Source organism: Canis aureus, chromosome 23 (assembly GCF_053574225.1).
Source record: "Canis aureus isolate CA01 chromosome 23, VMU_Caureus_v.1.0, whole genome shotgun sequence".
Classification (NCBI taxonomy): domain Eukaryota; kingdom Metazoa; phylum Chordata; class Mammalia; order Carnivora; family Canidae; genus Canis; species Canis aureus.
In genome coordinates this window covers 39,250,864-39,271,264 of record NC_135633.1, presented here as the reverse complement: position 1 = coordinate 39,271,264, position 20,401 = coordinate 39,250,864, and the positions used below count along the sequence as shown (strand labels likewise).

General features: G+C 44.3%; 1 pseudogene; it reads right to left on the bottom strand.

Annotated features, from left to right (window-relative positions):
- Positions 1–607: 607 nt before the first annotated feature.
- Positions 608–17,319, bottom strand: LOC144295194 (calcium-binding and coiled-coil domain-containing protein 1 pseudogene; annotated as a pseudogene).
- Positions 17,320–20,401: the final 3,082 nt, after the last annotated feature.

The window sequence follows — 20,401 nt, the reverse complement described above, 5'->3', positions numbered from 1 at the left end:
TACTCAATCTTTGTAAGTATCTGGCAGGATAGGTTTTATTACCTTTATTTTATTGAGAGAGACAGGAATATCAGCACACGGCTGGCATGTGGTAGATCAGCTGTCTTGCTGATCCAAAATCCCACATACTTTCCAATAGGCCTTCCAAAGAGAATAGCAGGGAAATTAACAGCTGTGAGATAAATATTAGCTATAAATATTAGCTAGTTAGCAAATCATATATTACTATGCAAGTTCTATATATCTACTACATTGTACATAAGCAGTACAGACTTTATTGATGAATTCACACGAATGTTGATCTACAATTACAAATCATATTCAGGTTAAATTTAAATGATACTTCCTGGACACCCTCTAGGCACTGTGGTGATCAGAGGAATGAACAGCATTCAGATCGTGCTCCCATTAGCCTAGTATATTTTCCCAGCAATGGCACATACAGCACAAGCCCTCATTTCAGAAGTACAGCGTAGAGCAGCACTCCTGTGTAACTCTTCCCTTAGGGACAGTGAATGCAGGTTTATGGGTGACTTTGGACAGACCTTTCAAAGGCATGAAGCCTGAGTAGCAAATAGTCTATTCCAAGACTGTAGGACCCTGCCTGCTACACCTCATCATCAGTCAGATCCACCGTCTCGATTTCCTCTGAGGCCATGGGATTCAGAGAGACACTCACCTAGGTACATCGGAAGGTTAAACCAGAGAACTGCCAGTGGAAGGCAGAGGAATGGGCAAGAAGTAAATGCTCCTCCCACTCTCTCTGGTTCCTTCCAAGTCCTTAGCAAACCTGATAGTGACCCTGGCATTCGAAGGGCTCCAGGAGGCAGCAAAAGTAGGAGAGGACTTTACTTACAGCATCTCAAGTCCCCAAACAGGATGATCTGAGTTGTAGCTATGGTAAAGCAAGTATCAGTATCTAGGGAGTATCAAAGACTAAGTCCAAGCACAGAGCAAGAGATCTTGAGCTGTGATCAGGAACAGGCTGGAGGGGCACCTGGGTGGCTCAGTGGTTGAGCATCTCCCTTTGGCTCAGGTCATGGTCCTGGGATCCTGGGATTGAGTCCCACATTGGGCTCCCCGAAGGGACCCTTCTTCTCCCTCTGCCTGTGTCTCTGCCTCTCTCTGTGTATCTCACAAATAAATAAATCAAATCTTAAAAAAAAAAAAAAACAGGTTGGAAAGCAGGTCAGAGACATAGATCAAAAGTTTCAAAAAACAAGCTGTGAAAAAGTCACAGCCAGTAGATTTCTGTTGATTCTTTTGTGACCAGCATGCTAAATACCATCTTTCCATGGGCAATGGGAAGAAGAAAGACGCTTTGTTTTATAGTAAAGAGTGGCCATCCATGTGTCCCTTGGGCTGATCATGTGGGGCATTGGCAAGAGTGTTATGCATGGCCTTTTACTGAGTATAACCCACTAAATGCAGCTCCAGGGTGAGCCACTTCAGGACAAGGTCATGGAATTCCGTATCTCCAGAAAATGCCAAAGCTAGAATCACTGGACTCAATGCTCAGTTCATAATAAAAATGGACTGCAAGTATAATGGTTGTTTCTATTTATTTTACCTAATTCTGAACACTGTTTCTATGGTTGTATTACTAATAAAAATCCCAGGACACCATCGCCTTTACAGCCATGGACTGAATTGAACCTAATGCAATAGTTTGGACAGTTGAAGTCAGAGACATCAAGGAGACAACTGACTGTGACTTCCAAGAGCTTTAACCGACATAAGGCCCCTGGAATTCAGACAAGCAAAGCCTCAGGGAGCCTTTGCTCTGAAGGGAGCTGGAGAAAGGCCTGGGAGCCTTTCCAAGCCTGGAAGAACTTGCATGGATCAAGGGGGATGAAAGGCATTTCTTTCCAGCCCCAGGCCCAAGGCAGCCTGGGGACCTTGGGAGCCAGGGTCAGGAAAGGAACAGTTTGTCCTCCGTGACAGAGGCAAGGAGGGCCCAGGGAGCTTTTTTGTTTACATGTTTATTTGTTTGTTTGTTTCCAATCCTTACCCACAAATTCAGGGTAACCTCTTCTCTCCATTAGCAGCCTTGTGGGGCAAAGGGCCTGATCCTTGGCCTGATAGCGCCAAACCAGTCCTGGAAGAAAGGAAAAATACCAGAAATCCTGGAAGTGTCTGAGATTGAAAAGAAGGAGCACTGTTTGTAGGATCCAAACTCCTGGCTCTGTGCAATTCTTTAATCTGCCACTCATTCAAATTGTAACCAAACCAAAGTGGGATTGCTCCTTGGTGAGTCAGAAACCACACCAACTTGAGTTGTCACACAAAAAACCTTTATTTGCAGTAAATTAGAAGTCAGGACACAGAGAGAGAGACAGAGAGAGAGAATAGATTCCTTTTGTTTAGGGTTAGAATGAATATTTAGATATTAGATAGGGAAGCCTTGTCATTGTATGTATGTAGATATGGGCACAAAGACGCCCATGTGCCTTAAGGAGACATACATACATTGTCTGTACATACAGACATACAGACATTGTATGTTATGTAAATTAGGCTGAGGCTCAGTGGAGATTTTAGTATTATAATGAGGTAAGGGTGATTGCAGGTCCTTCCAAAGGTCATTCCATAGTTCATCTGTGCAGGTGCTAGTCAGGTTTAGCTCAAAGGGTCTGGGTAATCTGGGCCAATGGAGACTTTGTCAGGGCAGTCTCCATCACCTGGGGGGTGATTTTTGGGTTTCCTTTGTCTGAGTTAAAGGGAAAGCCAGGAAGAAGAGCTTAGGGAAAAATGTAAGACAAAGTTTACTGAGTACAACAAGATGGGCAGTAAAGGCCAAGTCTTGAGATGGAGCTGGTGACAAAATCTTATGCTTTTGCCCCGCATGGACTCTTTGCTTTGTCTCAAGAAAGTAATACAATTCATCAGCACATTTCCCAATTCACAGCAAGCATTATTGATAGAAAGAATCACCATAAAATACAACAATGAAACAGATGACAATGAAAACTCTATAGGCTAAAATTGTTACAGGCAAAAAGGAATTGATGAATCATAAATTATTTGGTATGTTGCAAAATGCAAAAAAAAGTTAAAAAAAAACAGTGGGAAAGAATCTATTTTGAAGAAATAATCGACAACAGCAAAGTAAAACCATACTGCACATAGTAAAGCTAGCTAAAAGTATCAAATCTTGCAAAATTTACACCTAAAAAATTGTATCTGGGAAAACCGAAGTTAGTGATTAATAAAAGCCATTGAGGAAAACTATAATCAATGAGAAAATTTCAATAACAAAACAAATGGCAATAACAAAACTAATGGCCACATCAAAGTTTGTTGTAAAATACACACAGAAAGTATTTATTCACAAAATAAAAGTAGAACTGGAACTGGCTTAACCACAGTGTATAATAAAATTCATCAAGGAAACAGATTAGTGTAGAGTCCTTCCAAAGAAAAATGTTTTTTCAATAGACATCCATCACTAAGGCACAATTCTGATTTAGATTTTTATGGTTTCTAAATGTGGAGGTTAAATATGCTAAAGGTCAAAACAGCCAGATCCAAACACAATTGGAGTCCAAACAAGAGTCAATACAATTAAAATGTCTTGTACTCATCTCCCAGGATTGCATCGTGGCTCTAAAGCATCTGGCTTTGATTCTTATAAGCCATGTGATTTTGGGAAAGTTTTTAAATTTCTTTAAGCTTCAATTTACTCATCTGTAAAATAGACATGTTACTTCATAATATTCTTGCTCTTAGTGTTTATACTGGATATGCCAAGAAAAACCATGAGAAGCCTTGCACATACCTTTCTCTTGACGTCTTCCATACCCCTAAGCTCCCATGCTTTGTATTCTCATAACTTCAGTCTCTAACCATGGGCAATTGAACTAAAAGAGGAGTACCTGGGAATGCCTGGGGGGCTCAGTGGTTGAGGGTCTGCCTTTGGCTCAGGTCATGATCCCTGGGTCCTGGAATTGAGTTCTGCATTGGGCCCCCACAGAGAGCTGCTTTTCCCTCTGCCTGTGTCTCTGCCTCTCTCTGTATCTCTCATGAATAAATAAATAAAATCTTAAAAATAAATAAATAAATAAATAAATAAATAAATAAATAAATAAATGATGAGTACCTGACCCAAAGACAACTATATCTAGATTGGCCAGCAGGCTGGTACAAAAGCATTACCCAAAAAGATATTTTATACTCAGTGGTTACTGGATAATCCATCCATTAACTCCACTCCCAGGTAATTTTCCTACTAGATGCCAAAAAGTGAACAGAGGGTAGGATCAATCGGCAGAAGCAGAGAGAAGCAAAGAGAAGAGGCAGAGGCCATGTGGTGACATGACTAATGAGTAAGTAAAAGGCATGAGTAAGCAAAAAAGCAAAAAGGTAGAGACAAGAAAGGAGAATGGGTTAGTAATTAAACAGGAAGAAGCTGGTGGGGAGAAAAACAAAGATGGAGTTGCTGTGTCATAAACTCAGAAAACTTCTCAAACTGTGATCAGGGCTCAGAGCTGCTGACAGACTCTTGGTACTGCTGCTGAGTTATATGTGGTGACAAACTTTCCAGGTCTCTGGAGTCCTGCTTGGGCAGCCTTTCTAATTCTCCCACGTGTCCTGGAAATAAATGCCAGTGCTAGAGATAACAGCCATAACAACAACAAAAAAGCACATGGCCTTTCAACATATGAAAAGACACTCCCTCCTCACTCATGAGATGATAAGAAAAATGTCAATTAAAACTAAACCAAGATTTTACTTCTCACCTCTCAGGCAAATTGTCAAAAGTTTGATAAGAAACCTTTGATGGAAGGCTTTGGGGAAATAGGTAGTTCTCTGCTGGTAGGAGAACAAAATAATGCAACTCACAGGTAAAGGAATTTGGTAGTAACTGGCAAAATTACATATGCATTTATCATTTGACACAGAAATCTCACTTCTAAGTATCTATGCAAGCATACACTGGTAAAAATATAAAAAGATGTATGCACAAGACTATATATGGCATTTTAAGGAGTCAAAACAAAACAAAACATCCTGAAAGTAACTTAAGTATTTATCTGTAGGGAACTAGTTGAATAAATGTGGTACATCTACAAATGCTATACAGTTATCTTAAAGAATAAGGAATGTTTCTATGTGCTACAATGGAATGATATCTAGGATTTAATGTTAAGTGGGAAAAAATCAAAGTAAAGTACCTGAATGGAGCTTAACCTACACATGTATTTTCTCTGTAAAGTATATCACAATCTTTTTACTCTTAGGAACAGTTGAGCACTATGCTTGAGGGCCATTTTAAACAATAAAATCACCAGAAAAAGCACAAAATGCAGCCCTTAATACACTGCAATAAGGGCACTTGTTTACATATGAGAGCTGAAATAAGAAGGCAGAACTCACTGTGCATATTTTTTACATTTTCAAAAAAGGAAAAAATTAGCTGTAAAATAAATGAAATGTGAGAAAGGAATAGATGAGGGTAGAGAATTAGAAGATAAACTTTTCTGCATATTCCTTGTTTCATAATTTGAATTTTGTACCATGTTGAAGTTTTATTAAATTCCAAAACAATATAAATCAAAATGAAACTAAGAGCAACCTCTAAAATGAATTTGAAATATTGGTGTGACATCATGAGGTGCTTTCTTTTTAAAAATGTCTTTCCTAACCCTTTTCACTGTTAAGACCTAGAAACAATAACCAATCCAGTAGCTTTGAGCACTATTCTACCTTAATTATGGTCTCTAAATAGCACTTATCACTACAAGAAACCAGACCTCTTTGGAGACATGGCTAGTTCCAGATCTGGGACCAGAAATCTACAACATATAAAAAAGAAGAAGAAACTTACAAGATGATTCTAAGACATCTTTACATTCAAAAAGTAAAGAAGCTACCAAAGACTACTACAGTTATGTGTCAAAAGGACTCCAGAGACAAAGATAATCTCATTGACTAAAGACGAGATCATTTGAGCACCAATAACTCCAACATATTAAAACGTATCAAATATATTTAAATCCATTGAGTTTATGATCACACACATACACATACAACTCATTGTCTACTTTGAAGAACACTAGGAACTAATTCATTATTCTAAAAAATTTTAAAGGGTAACAATTAAGCACTTTTTTCTGCCTTTTCTATCTGAACTGAACTTTAGAGCAGTAAAATACATGTTGAAGAGAATTTTCTGTCTTTAGAAGTATTTCAGCTTATGAATAAAGGAGGAATGATAGAATGCCATCCTTTTGCAAACTCCTGACATAAGGATATGGCAATAAACATTAATTTCTACCAACCTCACAAGAGAGAGACCAGACATTATTATTACTCTTATTTCCTGAGGAAAGTACACAACACCACCTGGGAAGTAGTTTTCTTTTAAATTTTTTATGCATCTGAGTCATATGAAGGGTTAGCTATAACCATGATTAAAAGAAAATGGGGAGAGAGGAATGTGCTTCATGACACAGTGGGGCTGCGACTAATACACTGAGAATATGGAAAACCTATAGAGTCAAATGACTCAGTTTCTTCAAGGAAGTAATTCAAGGGGGAGAAACTATAAATCAAAAGATACTTAAGAGATGTATCAACCAAAGGAAATATATGGGCCTTCCTTAGATGATTATTAAAACAACTCAAAATTGTGTGTATGTGTGTGTGAGAGAGAGAGAGAGAGAGAGAAATTTGGAACTTGATTAGATATTTGAGCATATTAAGTACATTTTTAGGTTATCTTTTAAAATTCTTGATATAATATTATATCCAGTATTTGCTTCAAAATAATCCAACTGTAAAGTAGGAAAGGAAGACAGAAGGTATACATAAAACAAAAGCAGCTGAGTTAATTAAGGTAGGAATCATGAGAGGCTCACAGGTTTCATCGCATTAGTCTTTCTAAGGGCAGTGTATGTTTTAAATTTTTCATACCAAATTTTTAATTATTTAAAATCCCATTAACCAGCAAATAATAGATCCTTGTTCCTTGTATCTTGAAAGAATCCAATCAGTATAGGATTCCTGTCAAGATTAAATGTAGTAGGGATCCCTGGGTGGCGCAGTGGTTTGGCGCCTGCCTTTGGCCCAGGGCACGATCCTGGAGACCCGGGATCAAATCCCACGTCAGGCTCCCGGTGCATGGAGCCTGCTTCTCCCTCTGCCTATGTCTCTGCCTCTCTCTCCCTCTCTCTCTGTATGACTATCATAAATAAATTAAAAAAAAAAAGATTAAATGTAGTAGCCCATGTAGAACAGGGAATCTAGTGGCTGACAAAGAGAGAGAGAGAGAGGGAGGGAGGGAGGGAGAAGAGAGAGAGAGTCTCCAGATATGGTGGTTAAAGCATTATTATGTTTCAGGATTTTAGCTTACTTCTTTTTTTTTTTTTTTTTAGCTTCAGCCCTATACAATTCAGAGAAATTCTATGTCAACCTTATGCAAATAATGTAGACAAAACAGAATTCCTATACTTCCAGGATCCATTCAGAAAGAGAATCTTTTCCAGTAATACCTCTTTAATTTCTTGCCTGGCGTCCAGTCAGGGAGGCTTCTTTAAGGCCAATATACCTTATGCATACTCTACTCCCAGACTCAGAGCTGGGTAACTCCCCAAGTAGCTCTTTGCATTACTAACTTTATTGTTCCTTTCCCCTAGAAGTCTGACATACCCAGTTACTCTCTCCACCTTGACCTTGCTTCCTCTCAGAGCCCATTTCATTTCTCCAGCTAGGCTGGACTCCTCAGGACAGCCCTTCCAACTCCTAAGGCATGAGTAGCCCTATCACCAGCTTCAACATGACATCCCACAGCAAAGCTGACATACTTTCAAAGTGCTTCCTTCTTGTCCATCCTTCTATCCCAGACCATCACACTATCCGGCCTAGCTGGTACCAGGACTTTTAACCCACCCCTCTGGTGTCTCACTCCCTTTCTGCTGACACTTCACTTCCATTTTGCAGTGGACTTTGTCCAGATTTTACAAAAATCAACGTGTTCAGGATAACAAGTATAATGGTCTCTTGTGGCCTCCCTAAAATTGTTACCACATTGTTGTTGACCTAGTTATTACATTTACTGTTACCAGAAATCAACTGGCTCAAGCAGTTCTGGGAGTATTTCGCATTTATTTATTTCATCTTCACTAAATAGGATGACCTTGTAGAACACAATTGGTTATTCCCAAAAGTGGACCTAATGGCTGGCATCATTAAAGCTTTTCAATTTCCAAGAATGCTGGGTTCCATATTCTCTTTGAGGGCAATTATACAAAACTCTCATATTCTACCACTGCCTATTCCAGTTGGACCAAAGGACTTAGGATAATTTAGTGTGCAACAGGATATATATTCAGCATGGAAAGAACAGCATGGAAAGAACAGCATAGAAAGAACACCACCTTCAGCTAAATCCCATCTCCTAGGCCTCAGTTCCATCACCAGTAATATGAGCATTTTTTGAAGACTTTTGTCTGTTCCATATCTATCCCTCCAAGAGTCCTTCGAAGTCAGGGACTGTATTTCATTTTCTGTGTATCTTCAATGCCAAACCCAGTTCTATCAAACAGAAGACATTAATTTTGAATGATTGGCTGTGCAAGGTTCTGTAAAATTTTTGACTTTCACGGAAGTATCCCAAACCCCTGACACCATCAGCAACTGTGTATGGCAGTAATAGCCATGCATTTGTGATGAAAAAGAGCTCTGAGCACATTAAAACCTGTCCTAAGTTATGAGATTCAGTTCTAGGCCTCGATTCTAGAGATGACAGAGTGCAATGGAAAGTATGCCGGACTCTGCCCTTGGACCTGCACTGTCCTGGGGAAACAACAGACTTGCGCCAACCACAGATGTCAGGGTCAGAGAGGCCTGAATGTGAATTGGTTCCATCAGTCCTCCACTTCAGCTGCTGGCTGTAAGAAACAGAACTTAATTGAGCAACAGTAAGCAAAAGGTGGATTTTATTTTTTTGGATGATGAGAAAATCAACACAAACTCACAGGCAGGGAGTGCAGACAGGCCCCAGGAAGATCTGGTGCCCGAATCGAAACACATACCTTCAAAATCAGGTCACAGACACACTCCACCACTGAGTCCTGCTCTCTCTGGGACCACATGATACCCTCTTCCATCACCCTGCACCCCTCTCTCTATAGAGGAAGTTTGCTCATTCCACTTGTAAGCAGGCTAAACATGGCTGTCCAGATCCTATTTTTTTCTCACCGTGCAGGTCAAGTACCCACAGCAGCTGGCTTGTGGCCCTGAGGTTTATTCCCAGTTTTCTGGGGGATGCAGTCTGATTGTCTCCCCATCCTGGACTGACAATCTCTGCCAGCACACCCAACAGAGGCTGTGGGAGTCTCTACCTTCTGAGGAATGGTGATTTTATGCAGGGATAGCAGATGATCAGCCTCCCATTTTATGGGCTTACGCTGCAGTTATGAAGGATATTTAAGGTTGAGATCAGCTCAGTGGCTGTTGCATCAGCCCAGAAGAGAAATGAGGAGAGCTTCAGCAAAAATCAGAAAAGCTATCAGGGGAATAAAGAAGAAAATGAATGGAAGAAGTATGAAAGAATCAGAGTCACAACATTGGGTGTGGGAGATGAGAAAGGAAGGTTTCTGGTCTTGAGAGGGAGAGATGGCAACAACAACAAAAAAAAAATTGAAGAAGACAACCAGGAGGAAAGGCAAATTTGGGTGGGGTCAAGGTGGTGGTGGAGAATGGACAAAGGTATTGTATTTTAACAAAAAAACAAGATTCTGCATGTAAAAATCAGAGATACCCAAAGATAAGATGGAGAAAGGATGGCTTGCATGATTAGTTATAAACCTCCCTACTTCTATTTCTGTCCTGATTAACACCTGTCAGCAGCTCCTGATACTACAGGATAAAATCCAGCCTCTTATGCCTGGACCTCAAAGCCCTTCATCACACAGCCTGTGACCAGCTCTGTACCCTTGGTGTCAGCCACAGCAAGCAATAACCGGCTGCAGCCTCCTCAATGCACCATCTTCTCCTGTCTCTGTGCATTGAGGCATCCTGCTCCCTCTGCCTTCTTCCTCCAGCTGCCTGGCATGCTTCTATTTGTCCTTCAAGACACCTGAGCCAGCCAAGGCTACCTTACTTGCCCTTTTTATTCGGTGTTCTCTGTACTATTCCCTCCTGGGTCCTGGCAAACCGCTAAATTGCAATCTGACATTTTGGTCCATTTCCCCCACTCCCCAACCCCAGACTAGGAATCCATGAATTCAGGAAGTGTGGTTTGCATCTCAGTATCCTCAATGCCTGCTACAGAGTAACACCTATCAGATATTTTTGAAGTAGCTGGAATGGTGGCCTGACCTCTGCACTGTAGGCACACAAAAACCTTACAGCATTTTCCCTTGCCAGTGGGAATCATCTCTCTCTGTCTCCTTTCCTTCTGCTGCTTTCCCATTACTGTGCATTTCCTCTCTGAGTGAGAATAAAGGAAAATGGATTCCTGTTTCAGCCTTGGCATCAGTTGTGCATCCCCATGGACTTGGTATTAAAGGAGCCATTGACCTTACAAAATTGTGCAGGGAATAAAAAGAAAACAGACTTGTTTTTTGCTTTTAAAAGATTTTATTTATTTATTAATGAGAGAGAGAGAGAGAGATGCAGAGACATAGGCAGAGAGAGAAACAGGCTCCCTGCAGGGAGCCTGATGTGGGACTTGATCCCTGGACCCCAGGATCACAACCTGAGCCAAAGGCAGACGCTCAACCACTGAGCCACCCGGGTGTCCCCAAAACAGACTTGTTTAAAGCAAATTAAAATACATTCAGGGAGGAACTGAGTCTACATGAGCTGCAAATATAAGAAGGAAGAGAAAATGGCATCCTTGAAAATTTATAGTGGGTAAACCAAAGGAAGTTGGTTCATAGGCCTTAGATGCATATTCCCTTTTCATTTTTTCTCAAGCCAGACTGCAATGGGACGGAGAGAATGAGGGACACAGAAGTAAAGAGAGTGAGACAAACTGCTTTTTCAAGAACTTCAGAAACAAGGTCCAGAGGACCACGGGTTGCAGCTTAAAGTGGACTGGAGTAAAATTGGGTCGTATGCTGTGTGTATGTTGAAAGATAAGATGTGAGCTTATCTGTGGGCTGGAAGAGAGATAAAAAGGAAAGGGAGAACTCAAAAGGGACATTACTTGAAGCAAGATCCTGGAGAAGGCCAAAGGGAGTGCAGCCAGGAGTGCAGGAGAGGAAGCACACTCCTTCCTCTACCCAGGTGACAGGGCCCCTACCAGCTTTTCTAGCTCCTCTGCCAACACTGCCTGGAGACCTCCTCCTTTCCAGGCACTCCATCACTCTCTCTGATCATGCCACACTTTTTCAGGGCCTGATGGGTCCACACATATTGTTCCCTTCACCTGAAGTGCTGGTTCCCCAATTGCCTCCTATTGAATTCTGACTTAGCCTTTAAGACACAACTCAGAGATCCGGGTCACTGAGAAATTTTCCTGATTCTTCTACTCGAGCAAGGAAAATGTTTCTCCTCTGGCACTCAGACTTGTAAGATACACATTTGTTGGTGTACTTATTTCTTCTGACTTCCTGCCAGAATAGGGGTGCCCCAACCAGGAAGGACTGTGCCAGATTCATATAGATCACACACTCTAGAAATGTTGAATGAGGGGATCCCTGGGTGGCTCAGCGGTTTAGTGCCTGCCTTTGGCCCAGGGCGGGATCCTGGAGTCCCAGGATCGAGTCCCACATCGGGCTCCTGGCATGGAGCCTGCTTCTCCCTCTGCCTGTGTCTCTGCCTCTCTCTTTACGTCTATCATAAATAAATAAATAAATCTTTAAAAAAAAAAAAAGAAAGAAATGTTGAATGAATGAATGAGTGAGTGAATGAATGAATGAGTGAATGTGGAAAGGAAAAGCCATTGGGTATTTTAGGAGCTTTGAGATGGAGAAAAGGAATATAACCTCTTCCTGGGCTGAAAAGGTGAATGAGCTGAAGATTAAGGAGAAAAGGGAACTGTCCAGAGCAGTCTCTGTTGGAAAGTCAGAGATGCTGGAATGATTTAGAGGTAGAGTGAGAGCTGAGCTGAGGTTTGCATGCCAATGGCACCAACACATAAACAGAAATCCACAAAATTAAGTTCATGACCTTCCTGCAAAGTGAAAAGCAACTTTCCCACAGTCAATAGCTTTATCTGGGAAATAAATTAACAGTGATCAAATCAGATTTGTGAGACCTCAGGGACAGAGTGTCTCAGACAGCTGGGGCTTTCTAAAAGTCATAAAAATACCGACGTTCTGTCCAAGTCCATGATCAAAGGCTTGCTGGACTCACTAATGAAGAAGAAAATCCACTTAACAGTATTAAGATAGCCTTTGATTCCTAATCTTTTGCTGTGTAAAAATCTGAGTTTTGTTCACCAAATAGCATTAAGTATCAATTAGAATATTTTCTAAATCTGTATTGTAAGCACACTAACTAATGTGTGTGACTAGTGAGAAATCACCAGATATAAATCTAATATAAGCTTGAGTGGACTTGTCTCATTCCCTTCCTGGATCTCTGCAATCAGAGAACATCACACGGTGTTAGAGCTACAAGGAAGCTTGAAGAACATCTAGGCAAATCGCCTCGTGTTATCAGAGGCTGGGGTGGAAAAGTGAATTTCTCAGGCTTCCCTCCTCATTAGTAGTAGAAGTGAGCTGGAAACATGACTTTCCACCAAATGATCTTTTTTCTATGCCATGTCACAAAAGAAATTATGTTCAATTCTTGTTTCGATTAGCGAATTATGCAGTATAGTTCAAAAGTCTCCCGTCCCAAAGAATTAAGTTGAATGATGTTTTCATGCCCAAAATGGTAACCCCTCAAATAGCCAGAAAGTACTATTTTCTGGAACCCTTCACTTCCTTGGACAGCTTCAGAAAGCCACGGTTTTACTGAACAAATGCTAAGCGTCCTAAGAGTTCTGGAAGAAAAAGATAGGGACAGATGTGGGGGTGGCAGCAGATGATGGAGGAGAGAAGTCTTCAACAGGAAGTCCGGGGGTGTAGATTGGCCACGGCAGAGTGGCACTCCCGACCAAGACAAATGATATGATGATGGAAGATTCAGGGGCTCCTGACTGCCAAATCTGGATTGGAATTAATTTGTTCAGAGCAGTGTTTCCCAGAACACACTCCATAAAACACTAGTTCCTCAATATGCCCCATAAAAAAAAATAAAGGAGAAATTCTGCGTTCAAACAAGATTGAGAAATGCTGTACACCCCAGTACACATTAGCATATTAAAGGTGCCAGGTTTTCCTGTGGTCAAGTTTCTCTATTTTTGTGCACAGTGTTTTAAAAATGTAAAAACAATTCTTAGCTCAAGGACCATATCGAAACAGGCCACTGTTTAATGTTTAGCTCTTTGCCGACCCTTGCCAAAGAGGCCTGTTTCATGCTTTTATTTATTTGTTTACATAATGCTTATTAACATCCAATTCCTGCTAAACAGAAGATTTCTTTTTTTTTCATGATAATAACACATCTTATTAGAATCGTTATAGTATCATATAAATATATTTGTCCCAACTACAGACAGAGGGAGGGATAATGAAGGAAAGCTCTTATTGCTGTGGGGAAACCTGGAGATGGAGAAAGGACTGAGAAATGGGGATACCTGGGACCATTTGTTCCCCTCATCCCTCACAGAAGGCACAAATGCATTATTTCTTTCCATGTGAGGACACTGGGGGGGGGGGGGGAAGGTGGCAGGATGAGGCAGGAGACAGAGTACAGAAAACTTCAAAATACAAAAGAAATCTCCAAACTTCATATCTAATGCTGTGGAAAAGGCCGCGGTGGGGTGCAGAAGGCAATGGGGGGTGGGGGGGGTGGAGGCAGAGAGAACCACTGAAGCTCAGAACTGAGAGAGACCTCAAGGGGCCGCGGCGTCCGTGCTGCTGCCTCAATGCAGGCCCCAGAGAAAACTCGGGTAAACCAACACAGACCCCGAATGAGAGAGGGTGGGGTGCCCCAGGAATTGGCTTTGGGGCATCAGAGAGTGTATGTGAGTGTGTGAGTGTGTGTGTACGTGGTGGTGGTGTGGTGGCTGGTGTCAGTGACGGAGCAACCAGGCCCAGGAGGGGCTGATCCTATTCCCCCTGGGGAAGGTCTCCTCCATCCTGGTTCCTCCAAACCGCTGCCAGGGAGTAGAGTCAGCCGCTGGTCTGGGAAGGGCCCTGCCTGGGCAACGAGCCAGGTGGGAGAGGAAGGCCAGAGCCCCGGATGAAAACGGTTCGGAGGATCCCTGGGTGGCTCAGCGGTTTGGCGCCTGCCTTTGGCCCAGGGCGCGATCCTGGAGACCCGGGATCGAGTCCCGCGTCGGGCTCCCGGTGCATGGAGCCTGCTTCTCCCTCTGCCTGTGTCTCTGCCTCTCTCTCTCTCTCTGTCTCTGTGTGACTATCATGAATAAATAAATAAAATCAGAAAAGAAAAAAGAAAAGAAAGAGAATGGTTCGGGGAGCGGCTCTTGGGGGACAGAAGGCCCTGGAGCCCAGGGTGTCAGAAGAGGCGAGAGACCTAAGTGCATGTCTGTGCGTGCGTGTGTGTCCGTGTGTCTGTGCGTGTCCTGGGTGGGGGGAGGTGAGATCACTCAAAGGTAAAGGGGTCCTGGGTGCTGAAAAAGCAGTGTCCCTCCACGTGGGCCGTCCTGGCGCCCGAGGCTGGGGCGCGCCGGGAGGGAGCGGCTGGCGGACGCCCAGGGCAGGAGCGTCCGGGGCCCCGCAGGAGGGCAGCTCTGTCCCCAGGCTCACGGGGGCCGCGGGGAGGGAGCCTCGCGTCCTCTGGGACCCATCCTCGGAGTCTGTCGGAGGCGCTGGGCGGCTCGGCCTGCGGCTCGCCTCCGCGGCAGCAGCGCCTTCACTGCACCTCCCGCCCGCCACCTTCTCCGGGCAGGCCTCCGGCTTGCTCCCGTAGCAGGCAGTTCCCGCTTCTCCTGCACCTGCCCCTTTCCTTCCGGAGCCCGCGCGGCCGGGGCGCCCTGTCCGCTCCCGCGGCTCCCGGCCGCCTGCACCAGGCTGGGATCCTTCCCCCGGGCCAGCTCCTGAGCCCTTGGCTCGGGCTGTCCCCCTGCCCTGCCTTGTCCGGGCGCAGTACGCCGCCCCCCCGGCCCCCGCTCCGGGCTCTGGTCTTTGCCCCGCGCCCTGCAGCCCCCCGCCCCCCGCCGCTCCCCGCGCCGCCGGCCTCGCTCCTCCTCCAGGTGCAGGCCCAGCTCGGCCGCGCGGACCCAGCCACGTGGACGGGGCGCCCGGGCTGCGCCCCCGAAGGGCGGCCTCGTGCTGACGCGAGGCTGCGAGCTCCGGGGCTCCTCCAAGATGCTCCCTGGGGCTCCAGCTCGGCCACACGCTGCTGGGCCTGGCCCAGGTGTCCTTCATCGGGGCCACCTTGTCCTGCAGTCGCTGGGCCCGAGCACCCTGTTCCTCCTGCCGGCCCTTTGCTTCCCGCAGCTCCCAAGTTAAGCGATGGATTTCCTGTCGTGCCCTCTGGAGCTCAGCCTCACTTGGCTCCCTGTGCTCGCACTTCTTTCAGCTGCCCAAGGAGCCTCTCTTGTTCCCCAGTTTGGGCCTTCACCGTGTCCCTCACCGTGTCCTCACCCTGTCCAACTCCACCTCCTTTGTCAGCACTTTCTCACTGATGGTCCGGATGTCATCTTCCAGCTCAAGGACGCGTGCCACATGGCCTCCCTGTTGTCGGCTCAGGATGTCCCTCTCTTCTACGAGGTCCCGTGGGACCGGGCGAGCCCCTTGTACTGCTCCTTGAGCTCCGCGTGCTCCTCCTGGCAGTCGCCAGGGCCGCCTGAGAACCTGTACTTGATTCTTCAGCTCCCTCACCTGTCCCTCCAGCTGCAGCTTCAGCTGCATCAGGTCATTCCTCTCTTGCTGGCTCTCATCCAGCTGGTTCTGCAGCACAGTGGCCTTGGGGACAACCAGCAGGATGTCAGCGTCACCATCAGTCTCCTCCAGGGTCACCAGTTCATCCGTGGGCCTTGGCTCTCGGAACTGCAAAGGGGGACTCTGCCCACACACCCAGCCCTGGCAGTTCACCTACCAGAATTGGTAGAGCTGGGCTCTGGGTTTGGGCAGGTAGCTGGCTTGGAACTGGACACTGGTGTGGACAGGGGAGCCGGCAGCTGCATTTTCCGGCACTGAAGACCAGACAAACGTGTGGTAATCCAGAACACAGGCAGCCTCCACCTTGAAGATGTCAATCCAGTCGCTGGCACTGGGCACGGTGCCCGTGGGAAGGGTCTAGTGACATTCCATCTGGGTGTTGGGAGGAAGGTCCATGCTACACTCAGAAAATTGACTCCATCTCCGGGAGGTGCCTGGCTAGGGATGATTCTTCCACGCTGCCCTCAAGCTATTTGCCCTCCCACACCCGGATCAGCTGTTCATTCACCTTCCCTAAACAGAAAATTTCTCTAAAAAAAATAAGAATGATATTTATTTGGCTTTTTGGAAATATAAATAACACAATAGATGACAAAGAGCAAAACAAAACCAAATAAACCCCTGACATGATATATGGTTGATCATTTCCAGGCATGATAGCAGTTACTAATTAATATAACTAATATATAAAATATTTAAAAATAATATAAAAAAATAAATTCGATTGTATTTTTACCTGCTTTCCTCCCAGCATTAACTATATGGGGATTTTCAGAAGCTTGAGTTCCTAAGAAAATGCCACAGCTGGTTCATGGACCCAATTTCAATGTGTGTATGAAGAGGGAATGTTCCCCACACCACCACAAGCAATGTTCTGGACACCAGGTAGATGTCCTACAATTCAACTCAAGGCTGACACTCTCTGAGATAGCATTGGATTTCACAAGGTAAGAGTCCAGTCCTATGGGATGGCCTCACCTCGACTTCAGATGCCAGGTGTCAGCCAGACAGTTCCCCCTGTTTCCAACCAATCGGCTACAAATTAGAGCTTCTAACAACCCTTTCAATTTAGGATGCCAACAGCAGGTCCAGGTTGTTGCCTGTACTTCTGACCAATAGGCTACGATTGGAGGCTCCTACAACCTTCTCTTTGGGTTCATTAATCTGCTAAAGAGGCTCACAGAACTCAGGGAAACATTTTACTTACTAGGTCACCAGTTTATTATAAAAGGATATAACTCAAGAACAGTCAGATGAAAGAGATGCGTAGGATAAGGTATGGGGAAAGGGCGAAGACCTTGCATGCTCTCTCCAAGCATGCCACTCTCCCCAAATCTCCCTATGTCGACCCATGGAAGGTCTCCAAACCCCATCCTTCTGGGTTTTCATGGAAGCTTCATTACATAGGCATGATTGATTAAATCATTGGCAATTGGAAACTCCACTCCTGAGACGCCTGGGTGGCTCAGAGGCTGAGTGTCTGCCTGCAGATCAAGATGTGATCCCAGGTCACACATCGGGCTCCCCAGAGGGAGCCTGCTTCTCCCTCTATCCATGTCTCTGCCTCTCTCTGTGTCTCTTATGAATAAATAAATAAAATCTTAAAAAAATATAAAAATAAAAAACAACTCCACTCCTTTCTCCTTTCTGGAGATCAAGAGGGTGAGGCCTGTCAGTCCTACACTCTAATCACATGGTTGGTTCCATTGGGAACCAGCCCCCATTCTTTAGGGGCTCCCCAAAAGTCACCTCATTAATATATAAAAAATTAGGTCTTTATCTTCCCAAACACTAAGGAAATTCCAAGAGTTTAAGAAGCTGTGAGCCAGGAACCATGGGCAAAGACCAAATATGTATTTTTCATAGTGTTTGGTTATCTGAATGACCACAGGTATATTTCTTATAAATCACAATATCACAGCTTCTAATTCTGCTGGAGACATTTTAGAAAATAGAGTTTAGATCTGAAATCTACATTTCCAATCAAACATTCTAGGTGATTCTGATACAGGTGGCCCAAGAAACATTTAAGGGAAAGCTGATAGTAATGGAAGAGTAAGGATGATGATGACCTTGAGGCTGAAGGTCAAGAGACCATTGCATACAACGGGGGTGGGGGGAGGGAGGGAGATTTTACTTATCTCAGAGGACATTTTCAAAACTTCTTTAGGAAAGGGACGCCTGGGTGGCTCAGTGGTTGAGCGTCTGCCTTCAGCTCAGGGCGTCATCCCAGAGTTCCAGGATCGAGTCCCACATCAGGCTCCCTGCATGGAGCCTGCTTCTCCCTCTGCCTGTGTCTCTGCCTCTCTCTGTGTCTCTCATGAATAAATAAATAAAATTTTTAAAAATAAAATAAAATAAATAAACATATTTTTAAAAACTTTAGAAAAAAATTGTCACCTCTCTTAAATAACTAAATGGAATGAGAAAGGAAGAGCATCCATAGCCCTTACAACCCCCAAGATTCCCTGAGCCTTTGGGGCTGTTTCACAAAGAATCTCTGCCCACACCACTGGAGACTGGTAGGGGTGAGCCAGAAAGGTCTTCACCCCTTTCCTAAATCCCCTGTGGTGGAGCTGAGCCAGGAGAGGCATTCATTCAAGGCTTCAGGAAAGGCTAGTAGAAAACAAGGAAGAAAGCAACATGTAGCTACAGAAACTAACTCCCAAAGTCTCACTCAGCTCAGTAACGGCCTTCATTCTCCGGAGCTTGCAGCGCCCCACCCTGCCGCCATAGAAGTTTTAGCTTGTTTCTACGGCGTGGGTGGCTTCATTCCAGAGGTGTGCTGAAGCAGGTCGCTGTGAGCATCTGTGTGCATCTCTTCCCAGCTCCTGTTCGGTGAGTGTCTTCATGTTGGTAGCTTGAGATTGACCACGGTGGGAATATTTACACCATAGAAATTGGCAAAAATCAGGGCATAGTTTATTCATTTAATTCTGAGAGCTGCTTGCTAAACAGGTACCAGCACATCACTGCTTCCAACCTACTACACAGAATGCACAATAGCTCCATGGGTAAAAGCAGACTGTGTTTTAAAACACCTTGCTTTGGGACACCTGGGTGGCTCAGTGGTTGAGTATCTGCCTTTGGCTCAAGTCGTGATCCCGAGGTCTTGGGATGGAGTCCCATAACGGGCTCCCCTCGGGGAGCCTGCTTCTCCCTCTGTCTGTCTCTGCCTCTCTCTCTCTCTGTCTCTCATGAGTAAATATATAATATCTTTTAAAAAATAAAAATAAAAAATAAGACATAGTGTTTGGAATCCCAAGGCCATCCCTTACTTAGCAGCTATGACCCTTAATCTCGGAGTCTCTGTCTGCCTTCTGTAAAACTGGAGAGAACTCCTTCCACTTTAGGGTGAGAGTTTTATAGAAAGTACTGTACAAAGAAACTTGAGCCAAAGCCTGGCACGTGGCAAGTACTGGCAGAGAAGTCTAGACATCATAAGGAACTAAAAGCAGAATCCAGAGAGGCCCCAAGAGAGACAGGAGTTCTCTATCTCTTCTGTGTAATGCTCTTTACTTTCCTGCATCTTCCATGGATGACTGACAGTGAGAATATCTCACTCTATGGACGGGAACTTTTCCTATAGATTAAGTTGACTAATCCTATCAGGATGTGACCCCACAAAGCCCAGCTATCACAAGAGACACACACATACGGTTTAATTACGGAACCTTCAAACCCATAGTGATGCCGTGTCTAGAGCACTGACTACTTTCTTCAGCAGGTGCCGGCTTCCAGGACAAGTGTGTCCGGGTTCTCTGTATAAACTGAACACTGATTTCTTGAATGACTTATACAGCAATTAGCAAGAATGTGAAATTTTCATGAATCTTGATACAGATTTTACTTCCCTGCCTTAATGGGTAAGAGCCTTCTGCACGCAATCAAGCCGTTCCCAGGTGTCTGAAGATGCCATGAGGCCTCTAGGTCCTCATTATCAACATCAGTTCTCCCCTACTGATACAGTAGCTACAGGAGAAGAAAGCTGCCCTGGCGCTGTATGAACCAAGAGACAGCTCAGAGACACTGATTGGGGTTTGGACCGAAGCCCTGAAATTCAGTTGTTTTCTTGTTATTTGCCTCTCCTAGGGCTAAGAAGATTCACAGTGGATCATGAGATACATTTCTACAATCTAAATGATTAAGGTTTCAGAACCCAGAGTTTATTCATCTGCTTCTCCTTCAGCCATGATTGGGTGAAAGCAAAGCTATGGGACCCACAGCTTCCCTGCTTTCTGTCCTTTCCAATCTCTTTGCAAGGGGACCACTATCCTCCAAGGGTCTCTAAAGGGGGTGAATTTTTTTCCATCGGACTTTAATTGATTTAGATGAGAAATTAGTATGCAACCCAGAGTCCCAGATATGTGAGCAGCGAGACAGATCAACATGTCACTTATTTCATTAGCTACAATTTAATTACAAGCAGAAATTCTTTCCAGTTGTATGTTTCCAGCAATCCTTGATGTTCAGAGTATAAGGACAACTTCATT